The sequence below is a fragment of the Diadema antillarum genome, unplaced genomic scaffold (genome assembly GCF_040938485.1).
Source record: "Diadema antillarum isolate AM-2024a unplaced genomic scaffold, OU_Dant_1.0 seq00001476_RagTag, whole genome shotgun sequence".
Lineage (NCBI taxonomy): Eukaryota > Metazoa > Echinodermata > Echinoidea > Diadematoida > Diadematidae > Diadema > Diadema antillarum.
In genome coordinates, this window is record NW_027272215.1 from 626,286 (window position 1) to 652,928 (window position 26,643).

Sequence of the window (26,643 nt, forward strand, 5' to 3'; positions counted from 1 at the left end):
AAGTGCCAGATCTGGTAGAGTGGGGGATGGAGAAAGAGAAGATGGAGAAAGGGAGCAAGGAGAGGAGGTAAGACAGGGAACAGGAGAGGTGGAAGAAGTGGAAATAGAAGGGGAAACAAGGAGAACAGGTGGGGATGAAGGAAAAGAAAGGATGGAGCCTCCACTGGGGGAGAGAAGAGAAACTGGGTAATAAGTCTACCAAAGTTTGTATTGAAAGTATCATTTCAAATGGTGATATTGTTGTAGATAAAAATGATATGGTCAATAATATATTCAATGATTATTTTGTTAATATCAGTTTTAATCTCACTAATGATGTGCAATATTTTAACAGTGTTTATGAACGGCAGCTGAATGTAAATGAACGAACTGCGTATTTTACTCCCATAACCAGTATTAAAGGTGATTATTGATGTTGTGTGTGATTTCAAGAGTGGAACAAGTGCAGGATATGACGGTATTGACATCAATGTTGTTAAACAAATCATTCATCTATTTTTAACGCTTGTGTGTCTAATGGTGTTTTTCCTGATAGACTAAAAATAGCGAAGGTCGTTCCTGGGAAAGTTGATGATGTAACAAACTATCGCCCGATTTCTGTATTGTCATTGTTTTCTAAGATTTTTTAGAAATGTCTTTATAACAAATTATATGATTTTTTGTCTTCGTGCAATATTCTATATTTTCAATATTCTATATGTTCAATATTCTATTCAATAAATATTGATAGCATAACTATCCATTTCAATGATAATGATATTTCACATGTTTTTACAAAGTTTTTAGGTGTATATATTGATAATAAATTAACATGGCGTGAACACGTTGGTGCCATGTGCAACTGCGTAGCACAATGTGTTGGTGTGCTTTACCTTCTTAGACATTTTCCTAAACGCGTATTGATTATGAATTATTATGCTTTGATTTTTTTCTCACATTAATTATTGCAATGTAGCATGGTCAAATTGCTCCGATTGTTTCATGAAAAGGTTATTTGTATTACAGAAAAAGCAGTCCGATCAATTACAAATGGCCCTTTTAATGCCCATGCATTGCCAATTTTCCGTGAATTACACTTATTGAAATATGTTGAACACGGCCATGTTTATGTACTTAAGTTCCACAGGTTTAATGCCGGTAGTTGTGTTAAGAAAGTTTAAGTTAAATAATATTATTCAGGATTATCATACGCGAAGTTCCGGTCACTTTCACCTTTCTTTGGTCCGAACAAATGCTTATAGAAACACTATTTATTTTAAAGGTCCAATCGTTTGGAATAGTTTACCGCTTCTTTTTAAAAATATTCCATTCCTTAATGGTTTTAAACGTGCTTATAAAGATCATCTTATGAGTTTGTATTCTTCCTATCACTGATTTGTCTGAAGGCTACTTTTGTATCATTATCTACTTTTTTATGATTGTCCGGTTGTGTTTGTGTTTTGTGTCCTTCTTGATGTAATATTCTATATTTCTGGGGTTAGCATGTCATAAGACTTTAAAATTCTTTTTGTTGATCCCCATTCACATGAAATGAAATTTTCGAAGTTTGTATAGTTGTATATGTCCTTGTATTTTTATGTATTTTTATGATGAATGAAATAAACCAAACTGAACTGAACTGACGATGAAAGAAGAAATGGAATGAGAGGAAAGAGAAGAAGGGAGACAAGAGAGGGGGAAATCCAGACATCGCAAGGTGAGAGAGGGGAAATAAGAGAAAAGAGAAGAAGGGAAACAGTAGGAGGGAGGAGATCTTTTAAATTAGACGAAGCTCTTCAGGATATTGAGAGATTAAGATGGGAACTCAATGTTGTGAGATCAATGTATACCTACGAAAGTAGAAAGTGCCGACGTTTTCAAAAAGAGCTAAAAGATTTGATGAAGCGCTTGCAGTCCCAGAAAACGTTGAGCGATTATTAGTAATATTAATGAGATGACTTGAAATAGTATTTGCAGCTTAAAATAGAATAAAAATGAAACATAATCTACTTTTTTCAGCTTAAAGTCACCATTGATACAGAAAAATGACACACAACTAAAAATCGATGTAAACACATTTTTAAACCATTATGATTACTAAGAATGATTTATTTATTTTTTTGGTGATTTCCAGCTGCATTTTCAAGGCCATTGCCAAGTAGACAAAATGATTTGCGATGTATAACCTTTTGGTACTAATTACAGACTATCATCACAGAAGATACGATTGTATCTTGGTACTTCATCTTTGATTTATCAGAATTTAAAAATAATGTGCTAAAAACCCCACGTGTCACTTTACATTGATTTTTGGATGTTTACGACCATTTTCGAATGCGTAAACCTGTACCAGCTACTAATCATTTCTGTAACAAAAGTTTCTAGGTAACCCATGAAATTATAGGTAAATGTCTGTAAATACACAGAAATTGATATCGCTCCTCGATGGGACGGATGCGGATTTCTGATCTTGAACTTGACAACTTTTTGAAGAAAAAAAAATCAAACTGTGAGGGCGCTCTCCAAGAAAACGACACATACTTTTTTTGTCGATTTTTGGTAAGTCTGTAGAGCAAGTAAAAGTCTCTGAATATGCATAGTATTGGGTACTAAGCTAATTGAAGTTTGAAGTTATCAGCTTCCAAACATGCACCAAAAAACATTATCTTCCATGCTTAACACCATTTTCGGTAATGTCGTGCGAGATGATGGATAGTCGGATCCGCGCCATAATTATATTGTGCCTGTTAAGATCACAATTCTTCCAATCTACAGAAAATGAGCAATGTAACTTAAATAACTACACTGCAGCAGTCAATCAAAAAAAAATAGTAAATGTTACTCAAACTAGGATGTTCGACCACGCATCGGTTGCTAAGGGAGGTTTCTGTCAGACAGTCACTTGGGGGAACATTTGGTGCGAGTTTAAAGAAAATCGAAGGGGGTCATAACAGCATTGGTTGATTTGACGTGGATTGACCCATAATGTAAGTGCTATTCTACGTACCAATTTTACATAGCTGTTGATTGGGTGTGGGGCAGAAGATGTTATATTTTCCTTCCGCCCTGGCAGCCCTCTTTTCTTTGTCACAATCTGCTAGGTCTGTTTTCCATTTGTCTTCAATCATGTAACTCATCATCTCTTTGTTATGTTTGTCTTCAATCATGTAACTCATCATATCTGTTATGCCTGGTTAGGCTGCATCAAATTTGTTTAACCCTATAAAGCCCAAGCTATTTTGACCCCTTCCAGGCCCAAGGGGGGCACATTGTGCCCCTCCTATATAACTTCATTATTATATGATGTATGAAGGTCATATTTGGCACATAGGTAGAGCAACTCGTACTCTACATGACCCACCATTTGAAATTTCTCAAGGTCATCCACTGAGGGCCCTATTTACCAAAATATAGAAATACACATGAAATACGCTAAAATCATGTTTTTTTCTTTTTATTTCTTTATCCTCAGTATGTTTCTATTTTGTATCAATCATATTCATATTTACTACAAAGGAAAAGCAAGTCAACCTTCAATATTTGTTATGGTTGAAATTTCTCAAGGTCAACACGTGGGGGCGCTATTCATTACAATAAAAAGAAATATATGAAACCTATGATGTATTGCTTGGAATGGGCACATATATTGCATTTCATATTTCCAAAATATTGAAATTTTGAGTTGGAGATTGATAATATGATAAACAAATGATATTGCTGGCAAAGCTTGTTTGAAGATAACACAAAATAAAAGGGTGGTCTTTGGAAAGAGCTGTCTTTGGAAAATGCTGTATTTTGAATTATTTCTATTATATATTGTTCGACGCCTATGTCACATAACAAAGGAAATAATGAGAAGAGCATTTCACAGTAATTCACAACCATAATTACTTCACATGTTGGTCCTTCAGCAAATTACAGCCAAGAAAACCCCCATTTCATCCATTATCATATTGTTAACTGAAATTTGAACAGAAAATCATGCAAAATCTGACGAACATGGTTGTCAGTTTACGGTTGCCATGGCAACCAGCAATATCAGACATAGCTATTGTCACTGGAGCAAGGATGATCCAGTGTTTATTTTCTTATTCTATTGTTTTATGAATATTTTATGTATTTCTCTTTTTCAACATTATGTTTTTGAGGGGATTTTTTTTTTACAAAATTTGACTTTAATGGGATGTGAATCACATGCTTTTTCCTACTTTAACTGAACTGTTCTTTTCATTGAGTTGAACGAATATTTGACATTAAAATTTGGCTACAACAGCTAATCAATACGATACCGTACATAAGTCTATGGAGAAAAATATGAATTTTTTTTCCTTCAAGTTGTCTGACGATTCCAGTAACATAAAATCAGCATGTGCGTTTTCTACTGTATTTCATTCAATAAAGTTTGTATTTTTGGACTCGCTGAACATTGTAGTGTTGTCTATGTACATTCAACACTCAACCAACATGAAGGAGTGTATTTTATGGTGGGGTTCACCATGGACCTACAACGAATGGACTTTCGACAGTCAGATTTTGCAACAGGGAGGTGATTGCCATTTATATTCCACATACTAAGAATGTTGCAATAGGATTGGTCCAGAGCTGATCACGTGATGAAGCATAGTTTTGCCCATCACATCACCTGAGAAGAAAAGTTCGTTACACTCTATGTTGATAGTCCCTGTTGTTTCGCTGATCTCCACACAGTCCACACAGTCCTAACGCAAGATGAGTACGTGCGAAATAAAAGTGCGTTGCACTGTGGACTATCATGTGACCTAGGTCACTTGGTAGTACACAGTGCAATGCACTTTCACTTCGGTGCCGCGCGGTGTGCGCAGCAAATTCATTGTTTTGTCATCTACGCGCACACGCAAGCCTAAAAACCTAAAGACAGCTAAAATGTTTTCAGATGTGGAATACAACGGGAATTTCTAGGACCCTAGATGTGGAATATAAAGCAAATAATCAATTCATAGTTTCAGGCAATGAGACAAACTATCACTTCCTCGGCGATCTGAATGTGTACGCTATCTTTCCTCAGCTGCGCTTCGGAAAGATAGCTACATCCAGATCGCCTCGAAAGTGATAGTTTGTCCCATCACCTTCACCAACATTGATTATTTGCTTACTGTCCGCGAGCCTTACTTTCCCTTTGCCCAGTTTTATGACCGACCACCGCAGGCGTGTTTTGATTACCGTTCTTCACGAGGGCGATATCCGCCGATTATGATGCTGCCCTCTTGCGTCGAAACGTAGTAACTTTCTTCCTGCTCATCTTTTGTTTCTGTTGGGCCATTCCACATTGTTTTATGACCCCAGCAGCTATAGAGCTTACGCAGAAAATAGACACTTCCAGGTCACACTTGTGCTCGATGTTCCGTTCTTCGCTATTCTTTCTTTGATATCTTCCAAAAAACCTGACGGAATTTGATCGAATTTTCAATTTTTTGCAGATTTTTTTCTATATTTCATCTCGGAACAATTCCAGGTAAGTTTAGCGAACATATTCTCGGCAACTGCGATCAGAAAAGAGCCTTTTTTATCATATTTCCTATGGATTTTTTTTGTCATGTAGTGTGGTGTTTGTGCGAGTTTAATATATTTTGCTATCATAAAAGACCATGAGATACGTGAGCGTTTGCGAGCGTATTTGTAGAAAACACTGTAATCTAACCCTTTTTTGTCTGAAAATCCCTTACGCAATCCGGTTCACACAGATTCAAAATTTTGCCATGCAAAATGGTGATATCCGGGTCATGATTGAGTCGAATTGCAAGTTCAGACACAGTCACCCATGGTTACGCATTGAATCATCAATTTGGATATTATCACGGAAATGCGCATCAGATCCACAATAACTCATTTGTAATCCCGTCAGTTTCACAACTAAATGAAAAGACAGGTCGATATTGTTGTTTGAGGTCGTGGAGCTCATACATTTGTCAGCCACGGACCGGGTTTCGTCAGGCGTCAAGTTTGAGCATGTGTGCGGTGTATACTTAAAAGTATGGTACGCGTACGGTACAGTCCCATAGGTTCGATTTCGTGTGTTGTCTGTGTACTCTCTTCTTTACACCAGCCAATAGTGGCGCAAATTGAACCGCAAAGGGCTCAAACTCAAAAAACTCAAGGCAAGAAAACTGCTTTTACATTAATTATATTTTCAGATTTGTTGACCATCGCAATTTGTTTCTACTACATTTCATTTTGTTGTAGTGTGCAAGGTCACAGGTTCTGCAAATGGCTTCACAACATAAGACGAATCTTCGGTCGTACTGTCGCTTATGTGGTGTAAAAAATGCATTTCAGAAAGATAGGCAGCCATACCAGAAAGAAAACTATAGCAAAGTGATATCAGATGCCCTCAAGAATGATGTGGTTGGAGAGGATGATGTGATATTTTCACCCTTCATATGCAAGCCATGTGAATGCAAGCTTGGAAGATTCAAGCAAAAATAGTCTTTAAAAGCAGGCAACAAATGTCAAAATCGTGATGTGTTCATTCGCAGAACATTCAGAAGACTGCCGGATCTGCCATGACAAGGAACAGATAGATATTTATTTAATTGTGGAATCATGTAGGGAGGCGGCCATTTCAAAGCAGGGGGACAGGACATTGTTTGTGACAATTGCGACAAAGTCTGAGAGTGAATTTACTATTCCCAAATGCTTGACCTTGCATTACGATGCCACATGGGAAGTATCTTTTGCTGGACAGTCATTAAAGGCCAATCATTCTTTGTTGAGGAAATTCCCTACAGTGGTGCAAAGTGATGCAGCAGTTGAACTTGTGAGAGTCATTGGAGAGTGTCAGATTTGTGTTGGCAATCCAGACTTCATGGAGTTCCTCTCCGGAAAAGGAGCCACGCCCTCCAGGGTGTTTAGAATAGACACAACCACAGCAGAAACAACAGTACGTCATACATGTGCACTGCAAATTGATCGGCGATGATAAAGACAAGTGTAGTATTTGTTCGATAGGAAGAGGAGACCTTGTATCTTGGAAGGAGAAAAAAGTCAAAGACCTGGACAAGACATCACCAAGCTCTTCAAAAAAGCTCAGTTACCTTGACAAAGATGAACTTCAGATGAGTGCGAGACAATTACATTGTGAAAAGGAAAAAAATGAGAAAAAAAAGTCACTCCCTTCAGAAGCGTGTAAAATCATTCTTTCAGGAAAAAAGTACATGCATGAAGGACCCAGCAAATAATACTTTGGTAGAAGACTTCTTGCTGAATTGCCAGCAAGAACTCGACAACCTGTTGCCGCCGAAGTCAGCTGGACGTTACCTCTGGGAGGAGCAAAAGAGGGCAATGAGGATGAAAGACAGAAGAGGAATGAGATGGAGTACAGAGATTTTGAGATGGTGTATAGCCATATACCACACGTCACCTGCTGCCTAAAACTTAATAAAGGAAAGTGGAATGCTGATTTTACCAGCCCAAAGTACACAACTATACACACTATGCAGAAGCCAAAACTGGGGCACACAAATATGTTATCAAACAAATGGTGAATGATATGAATGTAAGTGAAGATCATATGGCAAATATTGTGCTTCTGTTCGATGAGATGAAGCTGCAGTCGGGATTAGCATTTTCAACGTCAACGGGAAAGTTGATGGGGTTTGTGGATGTCGAATGCACTTAATTCTACACCTTTACACTTTTCATACATTGATAGACAATTGGAAGTGTAATAAGTGTAGAATAAACTCCTGACTCGCGCTGTATAAGGCTTTCAATTTTTGTTTTCTTTCACTCTTTAATGTCCATCAGAATTGTGGAAAATTCTCCCATACTACAGATGTTATGTTTTTGAATTTTTTTGGCAAGACTGTAATTTTACATTTTCAAAATATGTCTTGCTGAGCTGTGAGGGGCACTTTTCACCTTTAAGTTGTTAATTCTCGAGAAACTGGTCACCAAATCTTACGAGGATATTGCTACAGACTGCAAACTGGGCAACACTGTAGTAAGTGGGGAAGAGGGAGTAATGTGTCTCATTCGGACTACTAGCAATGAATTTCACCATCGTGGCTCAGACAAGAGTGGAGTTGAAGAGTCATTTACGTCCTTCCTTTATTACCAATTCAGTGTGAACTAGAAATGTCGCTATGGCGACTGATGCCTCCGCCATAATACATAATTCTCCCAATAGGTGTATGGTACAATGTCTTCACAATGTGTGATGACTGACAAAATATTGAAATGTCAGGTTTGTCAGAAATATCTTGAATGTTCACATTCCTTGAACAAGGTTTGCTATAATTGTCTAAGAGTGCAGGTACACGCATTTGGGGAAGTGAGGATTTTTACTTGACTTCTGACCAACCCTTTTGTAAGTTTATACATTGAGTAATTTTCAAGGTATGAAGAAAGAGTGTAATTACAGTATAAAATAGATTTTTTTTGCATTTAAACCTGGCCTTTGACCCTTAACCTTTGAGAGAATCTACATTAGGTAATACATGCATATATGAAGTTTAAAAATGATACTGCAAGCATTGCATATAATACTAGTTAATGAAGGAAATAGTAAAATTTTGAGTTGACCTTGACCTTTGACCCCTGACTATTGACCTATGACCCCTACATTCCCTAGATAATCCCTGCCAGTCAGTACATGCGTATGTACTAAATTTCATAAAGATACATTGAACCATTTGCAAGAAAGTAAAATTGTAACATTCTCACTTAACCTTTGACCTTTTGACCTTTGACCTCATGACATGAAACTATCTGGAGAATCTTTACGCAGTAGTACATGTCTACACTAAGTTTGAAAAAAATACCATTGGACATTGCATGGATATGGGGGAAATAACATTTTTAGCATTTGACCTTGACCTTTTGACCTTTGACCTCTTGCCAATGTCACTAAAATCAACTCAACTAATTGCCCCATCATACATCATCCTTGGACCAAATTTGGTGAAAGCTGCTTCATACAGTTTTGAGTTATCACGTAAACAGTTAAATTTTAGGATTTGACCTTGATCCTTGACCTTTGACCTCTGTCCAATTTCACTCAAAATCTAATCAAATAATTGTCCCATCATACATTATCCTCGGACAAAGTTTGGTTAATTCGCTTGATCCAGTCTTGAGTTATCACGTAAACGGTTACAATTTCATGATTTGACCTTGACATTTGACATTTGACCTTTGGCCGATTTCACCCGCAATCTACTCAACTAATTGCCCCATCATACTCTATACTTGGACCAAGTTTGGTAAAATTCCAGTCAACATTACTCAAGTTATCACGTAAACGAATGCAGACAGACGTACGGACGTACGTACATCCAGAACGGACAACCCGAAAACAGAATGCCTCCAGCACCACTTCGTGGCGGAGGCATAAAAATCACCTGTGCGACTACATTGGCAATCGAGCCAACATTTATTTGAAGGGGCTGCTTCTCTGTACTTTCACAAGGAGCACATTCTTCATTTTATCTACATGCTGCCAGAGCCAAACCTCCTACTTCAAGCAATAGAAACTGACCTCATGAACAACGTACATCTGGCCGAACTGAGAGCCCTGGGAATATTCAGCAAGCTGATAACAGAACCGTTTTGGCATGTTGTCAAAAATGCGAAGAACATTCTGGACTTAAAGGAGTTCCTACATGAGCTAACAGTCAGCATTTACTGATGCAATTATTTCCTTTACTTCTAATAATGCATCTTCGCATCTACATGTAGTTGCAGTTGATGAGGGACATCCTTGATGCAGACCGGGAAAATATGCGAGCAGAGAGGGAGGAGAGAGAACAAAAGGAACGAGCACGGCAGACAGAGGATCAGCAGTTCCATATGATGATGGCAGTTATAACGAACACACGCAATCATTACACTGCTTTCCCCCAGAATCAGGACCTTCAGGACCAGCATTCATGGCAACAACACCCGCAACCATGGCCACAGCACCTTCACCATCAATCACAGCTCCAGCACCAACAACTACAGGACCAATGCCAACATCCACAAGCTCAGAATCAACTACCATCTCAGCATGAATACCACAATCTTTCAAGATATGAAAACCTGTAGAAAATTAATATTTCCTGTCACAATTTAGAGCTCGACATACATTATGTCTGCCTACATGTATGTAACTACTTGGTACATGCACATTTCACAAACTGTATGAGTTTGTTTATGGCATGGATGAGAACTTTAATTCTAGTATTCTCATACACACAAAGGTCATCTTGGTGGGCAACTTCTTCAGATATTGGTTCCTCACTCATTTTCATGTTCCTAAATTGCTCTTTGCTCTTGCAGTTAAAAAAACAAAAACAAAAACAGTAAACGCACAAACAAAATAAGTTTTCAAGGAAATCAGTTCATGGGTGCAATATTTGCCATTTTTTTCTTGCTACAAATATTTATAACAAAATAAAGCAAGGTATACTCTCATGGCTGCCATCTCCACTCCTCTTGCCTTCTTTCTTAAAAAGGGCAAACAAATTAACCAATGTCTCACCTCAATGCCGACATATGAAGTAAGATTCTTCATTGATCACATAATTTCCCAACAGTTTTTCTCCACTCACTGCAAAAGGGTGAATCTATAAACCAGATTGGACTCTTGTGCCAGATAATATCAAACTGCAGTTGGATCATGTGATTTTCCAGATTTTGTGATCTCATTATTTGGCATGTTTGTACATTCTACCAACGGTGATGGTAAGGAATTGAAAGAAGGTAATGCAAATGATGTGTTTTATCACACACATTTCACTACGATGACAGGATCAAGCCCAATTCAACGCTCTTGTGAAAAGTGCATACTTCGTAGAAACTGGATTTAAAGTTCTTTCTCAAATCTCCTAAATTCCATATTAACTTGGCTGTGGGAAGGCTTACCAAATGCTTATAACCCTTCGGAGGCTTACAATATGCTATCGATTAATGCACGTTGCAAATAAAGACTTTTTTTGACTGCTTAGTGAAGGCCTTCAGTTTGGTATGGGTCAGGTTAAACTAAATTCAATCCCTGAGATCTACATAATTATATAATCTTTCCTTCTGCATTTGCTCCTTTGTAACATTTGTGACTTACTGGTAGTTTTTGAGGAGGAAGGTCTTTTAGGTAGATGTTGGGTGTAGTAGTGGTGCAGCGGTTTGCCAAGTAGAAGAGGGAGCATACCTTGATGGGCAAGCTGAGTTCAATGCCATTGGTTTTGAGGATTCATGCAAAAGATGGTGGTAAACGAAATTGTGTTTTACATCATCTGGAGGATGTAATGACTTTTGCCTCTGGAGGATCTAATGACTTTTGCCACTGGAGCAAAGATGATCCCGTATCTGGGATTCATGGAAAGCCCAGAACTAGGTTTTAGGCATCATCCAGTATTATTAGCAGAAGAGAATCAACACTCCGCTGAAATTTCAGTATTGCATGCATTTAATGCATGTTCTCTCAATTTGATGTGCCCAATTCTGAGCAATTACAACACTTTCAAGTAGAGAATGCTAGCTGCTATCAAGGAGTGAACAACATTAACTGAGTACTAGACTGAACTGGCATCCAACAATTGCAGATTGGTTGGACTTCATCCAACTGGGGGAAATGATGACATTATCAAGTTTTTGCAAAGAAGAGACAATTAATCCAGCGTGCCAAAAACTTTTTCGAAAAGATGAAGTTGCAACAAAAAAGACTTTAAGGACAGAGTACAACAAATATTTGAACATGAGTGTTGTATTGAAAGACAATTCAATAAAATGTATTGAAAAAAAGTTGTAGAGCAAGCTTCAGATAAAATTGAAAAACTACAAGAGAATGACTAGCCACAACAACTTTTATGGCAGGAACAAATGAAAGCCCTTAAACACACTGACAGGAAGCAAATTGGATGGCACCCACCTATCATTCGCTGGGCTTTTGCAATTCACAGTAAATCCCCTGCAGCACAACAAACTGATAAAAGACAGCGGTTTCATGATTTTACCAGTGATCGGTACACTCCAAAGATACACACATTTCACTCATGCCAAGACAGGCGTACATTGTGATATCACACAGCAAATGTTGGAGGAAATGAATAATTGCAGTAGAAAAAGACTGGCAAAGAAATGTGACCAATGTCTGTGACGAGATGAAACTGAAGTCTGGGCTTGTATATTCAACCTCAAATGGACAATTACTTTGCTTCATTAATGTTGGTGACATAAACAATGAATAACAGGAATTAGAAACACATGTAAAGAAAGATTCTTCTAATGAACTAGCCACTCATGCCTTTGTTATAATGGTTCGCAGTTTATTTTGTTTACTGAAAGAAGCTGTACATAGCATTTTTTCCCCACATCTACCCTTTACAGTGGGGAAATTTATGACTGCGTAATGCAAACTGTTTTGAAAGTTGAAACAGCCGGACTTAAAGTCAGAGCAATAGTATCGGATTTTATACATCGAGCTTCGCTGCATTCTACACCGTGACTCGCCTTCTCTTCAATTTCTACAATCCATCTCTTCAATTCCTACAATCCATCAGTGGATTTCTTATCGCTACATTTACCGCGATCTTTGTCACGTTTACATCGCTGCATCGCGCTACAATCATATGGCATTGTCATTAATCCACTCAAGTGTGTGTTCGATGCTTCGTCGCTTACTTTCCTCGGCCACGTGGTCGACGACAACGGGATCCGACCATTGGACGAGAAGGTACAACACGTCCGCGATTTCCCGGCACCAACTTCTCTTCGCAAACTCAGAGAATTTCTTAGGCTGATTAACTTCTATCGGAGGTTCATTCCCCATTGTGCCGATACACTTCAACATCTCACTGATCTTCTAAAAAACCGGAAGAAGAAACATCAATCCATCGAGTTGAATGATTGCAAACTTTCAGCGTTCAACAAAGCCAAGGACGAATTGGTAAAAGCCACTCTTCTCGCTCATCCTCAATCGGATACGCCACTCAGCCTTTCAGTTGACGCATCTGATGTTGGCGTCGGCGGGGTTGTTCATCAGCTCGTGGGTAACGAATGGCAACCGTTGGCTTTCTTCTCCAAGAGATTACAAGATCGTGAGAGTAGCACATTTGGCCGAGAACTTTTGGCGGCTTATCTCGGTATCCAACATTTCCAGCATCTACTGGAGGGCTGGTGATTCATCCTGTTCACTGATCACAAACCCCCGACTTTTGCGCTAAATGCCAAAGACAGGTGTACATCGTGATATCATACAGCAAATGTTGGAGGAAATGAATGTAGAAAAAGACTGGCAAAGAAATGTGACCCTTGTCTGTGACGAGATGAAACTGAAGTCTGGGCTAGTGTATTCAACCTCAAATGGACAATTACTTTGCTTCATCAATGTTGCTGAAATAAACTAGAAATGTCGCTATGGCGACTGGTATGCCTCCGCCATAATGCATGGTTCTCCTAATAGGTCTATAGTACATGTGGACAATGTGTGATTACATTTTCACAAAATTGGCAAAATATTAAAATGACATGTTTGTCACAAATGTATTGAATGTTTACCTTCCTTGACCTATGTTTAATTGGATGAATAAGAGAGCATGTATTTGGGGATTTAAGAACTTTAACTTGACTTTGACCATTTCATAAGTTTATGCACTGAGTAATTTTCAAGGTATGGAGAAAAAGCGCAATTTCTGTATTGAACAGTAAATTGTTATCATTTTCATCTGGCCTTTGATTCATAACAGAATCACTGTCAGGCAGAACATACATAAATTCAGCATGTACTAAGTTTCAAGATAACTTGAGCCACTTCCGAGATATGGAGAAAGAAGTAAGTTCAGCACTTTCACTTGATCTTTGACCTTTTGACCTTTGACCTTCTTGGCAAAAAAAAAATCCCAGAGAATCCCTATTGGGTTATACATGCATACATCAAGTTTTAAAACAAAAAATCCTGCTGGCATTGCATAAATATAAGGAAAATAATAAAATTTTGAAGTATTACCCTTGACCTTTGACCCCTGACCTTTGACCCCATGAACCCTAATTTCCCTAGATAGCCACTGCCAGTCAGTGGATGCATATATACTATGTTCCATGAAGATACCTTGAACAATTTCCAAGATACAGAGAAAAAAGTGAAATTTTAACATTTTACTTGACCTTTTGACCTTTGACCTTTTGACCTCATGACCCCAAACTTTCACCAGAGAATCTTAATTGGGTAGTACATGTATACACTAAGTTTCAAGAAAATATCTTCAGGCATTGCATAGATATGGGGGAAATAGTAAAATTTTAAGCATTTGACCTTGACCTTTTGACCTTTGACCTTGAGCATGTGCACCCAAAAGTTGATAGGCACAACTTCACCCCCTAATACACATACATGCCAAGTTTCATTAGGATACCTCAAAAGGATTTGGTAGTTACCCTGTCCACAAAATTCATTACAGACGGACGGAAGGACGGACGGACGGACGGACGGACGGAAAGACGGACGGACGGACGGACGGACGGACAACCCGAAAACATAATGCCTCCGGCACCACTTCGTGGCGGAGGCATAAAAATGAGTTACAGGAATTTGAAACACATGTAAAGAAAGATTCTGCTATTGAACTAACCACTCATGCCTTTGTTATAATGGTTCGCGGTTTATTTTGTTTACTGAAAGAAGTTGCAGCATTTTTTTCCCCCACATCTACCCTTTACAGTGGGGAAATTTATGACTGCGTAATGCAAACTGTTTTGAAAGTTGAAACAGCCGGACTTAAAGTCAGAGGAATAGCATCGGATGGCACATCATGCAATCGAAAATCTTACAAGATGTGCATGGAGCATGGAGATGGTGTTGGACATTACACAATGAATCCTGCTGACACTGACAGAAAAATATACTTTGTTGTGATGTTCCTCATCTGTTGAAAACTTCACCATATAACCTCATAAATTCTGGTTTCAACAGACAGAGCAAAAATCTACAAGAGCATAATTTTTCACGTCTTCCCTCTCTAGAGTCTATCTCTTTCATACAATCAATCGTTCTTTCAAAATTGTTTTACTCCAAGTCCTGTCTCTAAATTTTCTTCTTGAAATTTGAAATTTGCTTTTACTCTCTCAACATTCCATTCATGAGCATGTAATGATTACAATCAGGAGGTATATTAATGAATTGTGTTAGGTGTGTTCCAATTTTTTTTTATTTTATCTAATGTGCTTATTTTATGTTGTATCAAACTAATGTTGTTCACGAAATAAATCAACCATTCACCAAGAAGTCAGAGTTTGAAAGTGGAACACCTGATGAAATGTTTTTCTTACCTGAACTTTTTGGAACCAAGCATGATATTGACTCTGCAGATTTGTGCTCAATAGGACAATTGCAGAGTTCCAAGTTGCCAACACAAATTGTCGATTCCTATCCTTTCCTCTTATTCTCACTTTTCTGCTAGGATGATGGCTGCCATCTCCACCCCCTCACCTTCTTTCTTGAATAGGGCAAACGAATCACAAACCAATGTCTCACCTCAATGCTGACGTATGAAGTATTCTTCATTGATCACATAATTTCCCAACAGTTTTTCTCCACTCACTGTGAAAGGATGAATTAATAAACCAAACTGGACTCTCATGCGGGACAATATCGAACTGCATTTGGATCGTATGATTTTCCAGATTTTGCCAACAAATTATTTGGCATGTTTGTACAGTCTACCCACGGTGATGGTAAGGAATTGAGAGAAGGTAATGCAAATGATGTGTTTTATCACACACATTTAAATATCTTTCGTGACAGTATGTAAGAGAATACACCAGTGATAACTGTACAAAGAGTTGAAATCCCAGTTTGAAAGAGGGCATTTTCTACCAGATAAAGAAGGCTTGCAAGATCACTTAGGCAACATACCTTACCTTTCAGACAACCTTGATGAAAAGGCAGATGAAATCAACAGATTTATCAGTGTTCTTGAAGTCAATCTGAACTTACTATTTGGGGATGCTGCTTACTCACTGAATACGAACAGGCAAGAAGAACTTCGGAAGCCAATGGAACTACTCACCTAATGGAAAGTGATGTTGAGAAATTGCACTAACTATTCCCAGGAAGAAAAAAAAAACAATCTAGAATTGAAGATGATCTCTTATTCTGGGACAGTCATAAATTTGTCAGGGCTCTTCCAATTACTGAGTGACCTTCGTTGGGCAGTAGTGAATAAGCATACTGTTTGTTGTTCAGGGGCAAGTGATGGTCTCAAAATGATTTGAAGATGTTCATAATGATAGTGATCATTGTGCTTACACAGTTTACTGTTAATTCCGGAAATAATTGAATTAGATTAATGAATTAGGGCCATGCTTGATAGCCCTAAGAGAGCAGCTGCCCACATTGAGATAAGTGAGGCGCTGAAACAACAAGGGATACTGCGGACAGCAGACGCAGTGACCAAAAGGATGAAATATACTTGTGGAAGCGGTATAAGGATATCAAAGACCATAACATGAGGAGTGGGGTAGAAAGAAAGACAGCCCCTTGGTTTGAGGAGCTTGATGGCATCCTTGGGCCCAGGCCATATACTGAGCCAGTGTTTGTGGCTCAAGCTGGTGTTGACGGTGAGAGCATCGACACAGGTGTGATGATAGTGACTCTGTCTCGATCTGACTTTGAGTTTGATATGGAGCAATTTCTCAAGCAACTGCGGCGACATGATCTTATAAAGTTTGCCCACTTTATGCTTGACGTGGTTGTAGTGCTTTCACAAGTCTCCTTGGAAGCTCAACGTGCCAACAACACTGTAGCTGAGATTGCGGCTTCCATCGAGGCCGCTACAGCGACGCTGGTTAAGTACAAGAAAAGGCACTTTTTCTTTCTTTTTCCCTTGTTTCAATATAATGAACCTGAGTGACATAAAAAAGTTCTTTGTTGATGTATGAAGATATGCATAATTGATCTATGACTTTTGGATGTTAGATATTTCTGACTGTATATATTTTTCCACCTATTTTTTAGTGATCTGCTAAGCCTTACCCCTTAAAATATCTAAAATGAAGCTATGATTTTCATGAATATATCGTCAAGTTTGGGCCAGTTGCAAGTTAATTTTAAAACTGCAAAGTGCACTAGTTTCAAATGCATGAGCCAACAACATAAGCATCACAGTGACTGTGGTGCCATATTGGGTGTTCGTGCAGACATCATAATTGTGAACTATCACTCAAGTTATTCTTTATATGTATTGTCTTGAAATGAAGCTATATCATATATAATATATAGATATTTTTTTGAGAGGTAATTCCTAGGACTTCTTTGAATGATTTATTAGGGCACAGATTTTGAAAATGTGAAGCATGGATAACACTGTAGGTGTTACACTCTTTGTAACAAAGGTACCATCAGTCCATCACACGACTCATTCATCGGTTGACATGTATCTTCAGCATTTACTGATGGGTCAATCCATGTCAAATCATCCAGTGCTTGTCACCCGACCCCCTCCGATTTTCTTTAAAATCGCACCAAATGTTCCCCAAAGTGTCTGACGGAAAATCCCAAAATATTTTGCCCCAAGGTCAATTGGTTGCTAAGATACAGCCTCACATAGCAACCGGTGCGCATTCAGAAAAATTAGTTAAAAGAAAATTAGGCATTTTTGATTGATTGTGGTGGCATGGATATTTATGCAAAAGTGTTCATTTTCAGGAAATTGAGAGAACTTTATAGTCTTTGCAAGAAAAACTGACTGTGACGTGAAATTGACTTTTCGTTAACGCGCACGAGGTCACCGAAAATGGTGTTAAATGTTAATTTCCAAAATTTTGATGCATATTTAGAGGCTAGTATCTTCCACATTTTATCACCTTAGGTTCTAATATATTATGCTGTTGAAGGCTTTGACTTGCTCAGTAATTTTGAAAAAAATCAGCGCATTCATGCCCACCGTTTTTACGGAGAGCGCCCTCAAAGTTGACAAAAATGAAAAATGTGCCAAATTCAAGGTCACGGATCACCCTTCGTCCCACCTAGGAATGGCACCAATTTTTGTGTATTGATAGACATTTACCTATATTATCTTGGGTTACCAAAGAAATTTTGCTCCCGAAATGTTCAATGGCAAATTTACCCTACCGAAAATGGTCGTAAATGGCCAAATTCCCATGTAATATCACATATTGGGTTTAGAGGACATTTCAAATGTCCAGGCTTTCAAGATAAAAAGGCCTAGCCCTGTGATATTTGCAGTAGGGATAGTCTGTTATACATATTTTAGTAATATACACCACAAAACACTTTCATTACATAATAATGACCTTGAAATTTAATCCAAATTTTGATAAAAACAATAAATTGCTCCATTTCCCTCATTGCTCTGCATACAATATTATGTAATACGTGTTTTGTAACACTTTTCACAGAGCAATATTTCAAGAATTATGAAAGCTGACAGCCTACCACATTTAGGTTCTAAAGTATTTGTGCTCTTCTTTCAGATTTTGTGTCAATTTGATCATGAATGTTATACCCTTGACCTTGAAGTACTTCTAAAAATAGCTGTAAATTTGTTAACTACAAACCTACACACAATCATGACAGGTGTATTATGGCATGCTATACTAAGCTGTGATTCTTTCACAAACACAAAAGCTTTTTATGGTGTAAATGTATATACTGGAATTAATCTATACATGCTTGCAAGATATGTTACAGTCTATTACTTTGTTCTGATAATGACCCTCGATTTATGACCTTCAAAATCATGAGAAATGCCTATTCCTCTCCATAAAGACCTGTATTTAAGTACGTAATAATAGTTGATAATTATGGACATTGCGCCCAACATAATGAGACTCTTATTCTAGCCTGTGAAACGCACATTAAAAGGACTGAGAGTCTTCTTTTTCGGGGGATTTGTTCTGTACCATATGAAAACTTCTAAAATCATTTCAATTCTTATGTATTTTCTTGTTTTTGGAATTTCTTATGTATTTCTTTGTTTTTCTGTTTTCTACATCATAACCATGTTTTTTTTTTATTGGAAATTGTCACAGCCCACTTTTCTAACATAACTACAATAGAATTAATCAATCAAAGTGATAGATAGTAAAAATGGTCAAGTTTTTATGAGTTTCACCACAAAGCACTGTTTTCCATAGGAAATGCACACAAAATCACAAAATATTACTGTCCCCTTTTTTGATTGAAATTGAGGGTCATTGTCAGAACAAAGTAATTCATTGTAACATATCTTGCAAGCATGTATAGATTAATTCCAGTATATACATTTACACCATAAAAAGCTTTTGTGTTTGTGAAAGAATCACAGCTTAGTATAGCATGCCATAATACACCTGTCATGATTGTGTGTAGGTTTGTAGTTAACAAATTTACAGCTATTCTTAGAAGCACTTCAAGGTCAAGGGTATAACATTCATGATCAAATTGACACAAAATCTGAAAGAAGAGCACAAATACTTTAGAACCTTAATGTGGTAGGCTGTCAGCTTTCATAATTCTTGAAATATTGCTCTGTGAAAAGTGTTACAAAACATGTATTACATAATATTGTATGCAGAGCAATGAGGAAAATGGAGCAATTTATTGTTTTTATCAAAATTTGGATTAAATTTCAAGGTCATTATTATGTAATGAAAGTGTTTTGTGGTGTATATTACTAAAATATGTATAACAGACTATCCCTACTGCAAATATCACAGGGCTAGGCCTTTTTAACTTGAAAGCCTGGACATTTGAAATGTCCTCTAAACCCAATATGTGATATTACATGGGAATTTGGCCATTTACGACCATTTTCGGTAGGGTAAATTTGCCATTGAACATTTCGGGAGCAAAATTTCTTTGGTAACCCAAGATAATATAGGTAAATGTCTATCAATACACAAAAATTGGTGCCATTCCTAGGTGGGACGAAGGGTGATCCGTGACCTTGAATTTGGCACATTTTTCATTTTTGTCAACTTTGAGGGCGCTCTCCGTAAAAACGGTGGGCATGAATGCGCCGATTTTTTTCAAAATTACTGAGCAAGTCAAAGCCTTCAACAGCATAATATATTAGAACCTAAGGTGATAAAATGTGGAAGATACTAGCCTCTAAATATGCATCAAAATTTTGGAAATTAACATTTAACACCATTTTCGGTGACCTCGTGCGCGTTAACGAAAAGTCAATTTCGCGTCACAGTCAGTTTTTCTTGCAAAGACTATAAAGTTCTCTCAATTTCCTGAAAATGAACACTTTTGCATAAATATCCATGCCACCACAATCAATCAAAAATGCCTAATTTTCTTTTAACTAATTTTTCTGAATGCGCACCGGTTGCTATGTGAGGCTGTATCTTAGCAACCAATTGACCTTGGGGCAAAATATTTTGGGATTTTCTGTCAGACACTTTGGGGAACATTTGGTGCGATTTTAAAGAAAATCGGAGGGGGTCGGGTGACAACTTTTCCGAAAATTGGATGATTTGACGTGGATTGACCCACATGCAATTATTTCCTTTACTTCTAATAATGCATCTTTGCATCTACATGTAGTTGCAGTTGATGAGGGACATCCTTAACGCAGACCGGGAAAATATGCGAGCAGAGAGGGAGGAGAGAGAACAAAAGGAACGAGCATGGCAGACAGAGAGGGATCAGCAGTTCCATATGATGAAGGCAGTTCTAACGAACACACGCAATCATTACACTGCGTTCCCCCAGAATCCGGACCTTCAGGACCAGCATTTGTGGCAACAACACCCGCAACCATGGCCACAGCACCTTCACCATCAATCACAGCTCCAGCACCAACAACTACAGGACCAACGCCAACAACCACAAGCTCAGAATCAACTACCATCTCGGCATGAATACCACAATCTTCCAAGATATGAAAACCTGTAGAAAATTAATATTTGCTGTCACAATTTAGAGCTCGACATACATTATGTCTGCCTACATGTATGTAACTACTTGGTACATGCACATTTCACAAACTGTATGAGTTTGTTTACGGCATGGATAAGAACTCTAATTCTAGTATTTTCATACACACAAAGGTCATCTTGTTGGGCAACTTCTTGAGATATTGGTTCCTCACTTATTTTCATGTTCCTAAATTGCATTTGCTCTTGCAGTTAAAAAACACACACAAAAAAAAAATACAGTAAACACACACACAAAATAAGTTTTCAAGGAAATCAGTTCATGGGTGCAATATTTGCCATTTTTTCTTGCTACAAATATTTATAACAATATAAAACAAGGCATACTCTCATGTGAAACATGTGCTAGCTGCCACATTATCAATTTTATTCTTGCCAGGATTGTTTGATACCAGTATATGATGTACATAACATGTTTACACAAAGAAACGACGCAAGTTCATATGAAGTTTTCAAGCAGTTACCAAATTGTTGTTCCTTTTTTTTTTCATGGTCGTTTTGCTTGTTTGTTCGGGAGAGGGCAATGTGATTTCAAGAACCTACCAGTGCGAGTGGCATAAAATCAGAATTAAACTAGAAATGTCGCTACAGCGACTGGTTATACCCCCACAAAACAACATTTCATAAGCTTTGGTCAAAACAACATTTCATAAGCTTTGGTCAAAAAACTGAGGAAGTAGTTAAATCCGCAAGATCTTTCCTTGATCTTCTGCCATTAATATGCCGTTACCATGGCAACGTCCTTTCGGGTACTGTCGAAAAATGCGTCTTGCACATCTACAACCAAAGGCACACATCTGTACCAAGTTTCATGGAAATGGGGCAAAAACTGAGGAAGTAGTTTGCAACACAAAATTTTCCATCATTTTGGCTCATAATATGTGAGCTGTTACCATGGCAACATACTTTTTGTCACTGTCAAGAAATGTGTCATGCTGACCTATATCCTAAGACAAACATTCAATATGAATTCCATGAGAATTGGAAGAACACTGATGAAGCAGTTTTGCCATGAAGCATTTTGCCCTATATTTTACCAATAACATGCTGTTACCATGGCAACGCACTTTTTGCCACTGCGGAAATATGTGTCTTGCACATTAACATATTCAGATGAACATCTGTACCTAATTTCATAAAAATTGATCAAAAACTGTGGGAGGAGTTCGCGACGCAAGATTTGTACCCATTTTTGCCCATAATATGCCGTTACCATGGCAACGTACTTTTGGGTACTGTCAAAAAATACGTCTTGCACATCTACAACCCAAGGCACACATCTGTGCCAAGTTTTATGGGAATCGGTTGAAAACTGAGGAAGTAGTTCGCGACGCAAGATTTGCAACGGACCGACCGCCCGACCGACCGCCCGACCGACCGACCGACCGCCCGACCGCCCGACCGCCCGACCGCCCGACCGCCCGACCGACCGTCCGCTGATTCCTATATACCCCCTTCAAACTTCGTTTGGCGGGGGTATAACAAGAACTTTACAGTGTGTGTTACAGTAAACTGACCTAAAAAGTACTTAAATCACTTATTCTAAGCAAGAATTACCATAACCCAGGTAATCAATATTCGGAGACATTTTTGGAATTTGACCCACTGACGGTGCACTGTGCTGAGTAGTCCCCAATGCACCATCTAACCTCCTTTATCTCAATGGCTCTCCTTGGATGTTACACTCCATATTTGGAAATGATCTATCCAAATATGGTTTACTGAGACCTTTCTATGTATAAAAGTACTTTCTACATTCCTGTATGAGTCATGAAAACATTCCATGTTCTCAGGGGGTTTTGTGCCATTTTGAAAATAGTCTCTAAAAGTTTATCTTTTAATCGAAGAGCAAAAAAGAAAGGCAGAAGGCCATGCGACTGAGGCAGAAAGCCGTGCTAGGGAGGCAGAAAAGGCAAATGTGACTGCTCACGAACACGTTGAAGATGGATAAACAGCATAAGAAACAACAAACTAAATATCAACATGAGATCAGCAAGGCTGTTGACCTCAATGAACAGCTTCAAAAAGAGATCAACAGGAGTTTGAAGAAGTCAATATTAGTCAGGCGTCTCAAGACGAAAAACATTCAACTCAAAACAGAAAACGAAAAAGGATGTCAACTAAAATTTGAAATCGAAAGACTCAATTCAGTTGTTACTTATTTGTGTCACACAAAAAAGAACAGAACAGAACAAGTCAGATACAATCTGAAGAAAAATTCAGAAATTGAGATTAAATTTCACATGGAAAATCAATCATAGAAGGAGAAAGCTAAAGACCTTGTCAAAGAGAATGAAGAGCTGCGGATACAACTTGACGAAATAATGGGGAGCAAAGAAATTTTAACATTTGAGAATGGAGCATATACAAGTAAAATAAGAGTGGTATGCTATGAGCTAATATCACTTGGAGTTGGCTCAAAACATGTCGGTAAAATAATTAAACTTAATCGGGTCGGTAAAACTAACTGTGGTCGTCTTCACAAACCCACGTGCATTAGGTATATGGCTTTTGAACAAGCTCTTCTCTCAAAACATGTTGCTAAAGATGCCATTATTTCAAGCAATGTGCCAATCACTATACAGACAGACGGAACAACAAAGAAACATACACCATGTGTTACCATGTTGGTCAATACAGATACTCGTACATTATATATACCGGATTGGCCTAGCAGAAGTTGAAAAGGAAAAGGATAATGGGCTTGTAATTGATATTTGTTTTATCTTCATAATTCTAGGATGGAGAGGCCATTCGAACTGGTCGTAGAAACAACTGCAGGAGCCGAACATTCTCTTGTAGTAGACGATAGCCGCAAAACAACTTGGAGCTCAATCTCCTGCAATTGCCAGAAAAAGTCAACATTCAAAGAGACATCGAGGGGTTGAAATCAAGAGTGGTCAAGATGTGGAAGGAGAATACGTAAATTTCTAATATTATGTGGTCATAGCACAATTGGGGTATACATGCAAATGAAAGAAGAAGCAACATAAACCCAACACTGAATTCTAAAACTAATTTTCAATTGCCTCTGCATTATTTGGCAAATACTTAGAATTACAGGCTCTCTCATGTTATGGTCTCATAAAGGCTAACAAGATGATGTTTCTATGAATAACTTAGTCTACAAAATTATCATTTTATACTTAAAAATAATTTCAAAGAGGTTCAAACAAGTCTTTTTCGGAATTTTTGGACCTGTGCACATGCCATGAATGAAATATTTTGAAAAAAAAAATAAGCCTAAAATGAATCTGAATAAAACTAAGGACTCACAGGAATTTTTATCATTTCAATGCTGGCTTCACGCTTAAGAAGCCGTTGATCAACGAAAAAAATGCCCGAAATTTAACTAGGTTAAGAGAGTCAAAATCAACCTATTATACGAAGCTGCCAAAAGGACTAAGTCATAATAGTATCGACAATGGACAGACGAGAAGAACCTATACCAGCCCTTGCCGTGGCAATCAGGGCCTGCACTGAAGATCCCAACTGCCAGTGCGAACTCTGCTCGACTTCAGAAGACCTGGATGGCCGCGAACCAGTGCCCTGGCACTTGATTGCTGCGATGGAATGTGCCATGAACCCAGATTGCAATTGCCAATTCTGCGCAGACGACGAGGAGGAGGAGGATGGCATCATCGACGAATACGAAGAGGCCGCGGACCACTACCTCGACTTCGATTATCTCTGGGTTCTGTGCCACGAGGAATAAATACCAAAGGCCCTTTTAAGGGCCACACACACATCCAAGAAAGAATTAATCAATGAATAATAAAAAACTAAAACAATACAAAAACATACAGTACACAACAATATGTTTAGCATAGTAAATAAAATCATGTATTAAGGGAGGTCAAACATAATAAGTATGTATGTGAGGTGGTTTGGATTCGAGCTAGCCTTTAGACCTTTGACTGTTTGCACCGTATGATAAATGAAATTAATTACAGGTTGCATGTTTTTGCCTTATTCGAATTCTATCTATGCACAATCTCAGTATTTTTTAGTCAAAATTTAATCGGAAACGACAAATATTGCACGATCACTCGATTTTAATGCATGCAATACAACACATTATACCGACAACCGTCAAAATGAAAAAAAAAAAGTATAAAAAAATGCCTATATGGTCCTCACTGTTACCCCTTTGCGAACTCTTACGAATCCTTTTAACACTTGTACTGAGATAATTATGAGCAGGAAAATTTCCATATGCGAAAGCATACTGGATAAGAGTGGTTTGTCCGACGTAGCATCAACTGTTAATAGTGAACTACAATATATTCAGAAAGAATTTTTTGATAAGATTAAAAAGAACACTTGCTTGTCCTTCATGGCAACAACTGTACCAGCAAAGCGGATTCAATTGTCAACTATGAAATACTCGGATAGCAATACAAATCAACTCTGAACGTCATTCCCGTCTTAGAATATTATTACCAAGAATGTATTACCGGACTTCATCGAAACCTCAACCAACACCCAAACCCCTATTCCAGCCCCCCCCCCCCCCCCACCCGCCCCTTACACTCTCCGGTGCCAGAGCATGTACCCCTAATCGATGCTCTGCTCTATGTCCGTCCCGGATGCGTACGATCAAGGTCTCTGATTGGTCCGGAACAAAGGGCAAGCAATGACCGTGGAACGCCCACGTCTCTATGTATACGAAGCTGCCAAAAGGATTAAGTCATAACAGTATCGACAATGGACAGACGAGAAGAACCTATACCATCTTGCCGTGGCAATCAGGGTCTGCACTGAAGATCCCAACTGCCAGTGCAAACTCTGCTCGACTTCAGAAGACCTGGATGGCCGCGAACCAGTGCCCTGGCACTTGATTGCCGCGATGGAATGTGCCACAAACCCAGATTGCAATTGCCAATTCTGCGCGGATGACGACGATGAGGAGGATGGCATCATCGACGAATACGAAGAGGCCGCGGACCACTACTTCGACTTCGATTATCTCTGGGTTCTATGCCCCACGGAATAAATACCAAAGGCCCTTTTAAGGGCTACACGAATCCAAGAAAGAATTAATCAACGAATAATGTAAAACTAAAACAATACAAAAACATACATCGAAATTAATTACAGGTAGTATGGAGTGGAGTAGAAAGAAAGACAGCCCCTTGGTTTGAGGAGCTTGATGGCATCCTTGGGCCCAGGCCATATACTGAGCCAATGTTTGTGGCTCAAGCTGGTGTTGACGGTGCGAGCATCGACACAGGTGTGATGATAGGGACTCTGTCTCGATCAGACTTTGAGATTGATATGGAGCGATTTCTCAAGCAACTGCGGCGACATGATCTCATGAAGTTTGCCCACTTTATGCTTGACGTGGTTGTAGTGCTTTCCCGAGTCTCCTTGGAAGCTCAACGTGCCAACAACTGAGATTGCGGCTTCCATCGAGGCAGCTACAGCGACGCTGGTTAAGTACAAGAAAAGGCACTTTTTCTTTCTTTTTCCCTTCTTTCAATAAAATAAACCTGAGTGACATAAAAAAAAAAATGTTCTTTGTTAATGTATGAGGATATGCATAATTGATCTATGACTTTTGGGTGTTAGATATTTTTGACTGTATATATTTTTCCACCTATTTTTTAGTGATCTGCTCAGCCTTACCCCTTAAAATTTCCAAAATCAAGCTTTGATTGTAATCATGTGTGACATATTAAGTCAATCATCAGTATCACAAGAAGCTGTAATATTGAAAAGACAGAAATATGTGCTACCCTATTCAATCACTGGCTATCAAACTGA

At 38.4% G+C, this 26,643-nt stretch overlaps 2 pseudogenes; both read left to right on the top strand.

The window, feature by feature from the left end:
* The first annotated feature begins 11,733 nt into the window (after positions 1–11,733).
* Positions 11,734–15,017, top strand: LOC139709869 (uncharacterized; annotated as a pseudogene).
* Positions 15,018–22,820: 7,803 nt separating this feature from the next.
* LOC139709870 (uncharacterized) lies at positions 22,821–23,561 on the top strand (annotated as a pseudogene).
* The last annotated feature ends 3,082 nt before the right edge of the window (positions 23,562–26,643 follow it).